Raw genomic sequence first — 295 nt, 5'->3', positions numbered from 1 at the left:
TGCGGGTGGGCAACACTACAGTAATTGAACGAGTCGTATAACAATTACAGAGCAGGTTTAGGCGACAACGTGGGTTACGTTAAGGCGACAACATGGGTTAGGTTAAGGCACAACATGGGTTAGGTTAAGGCACAACATGGGTTAGGGTTAAGGCACAACATGGGTTAGGTTAAGGCACAACATGGGTTAGGTTAAGGCACAACATGGGTTAGGTTAAGGCACAACATGGGTTAGGTTAAGGCACAACATGGGTTAGGTTAAGGCACAACATGGGTTAGGTTAAGGCACAACATGG

This window comes from Schistocerca piceifrons, unplaced genomic scaffold (assembly GCF_021461385.2).
Source record: "Schistocerca piceifrons isolate TAMUIC-IGC-003096 unplaced genomic scaffold, iqSchPice1.1 HiC_scaffold_936, whole genome shotgun sequence".
NCBI lineage: Eukaryota > Metazoa > Arthropoda > Insecta > Orthoptera > Acrididae > Schistocerca > Schistocerca piceifrons.
This window is presented reverse-complemented; position numbering follows the sequence as displayed.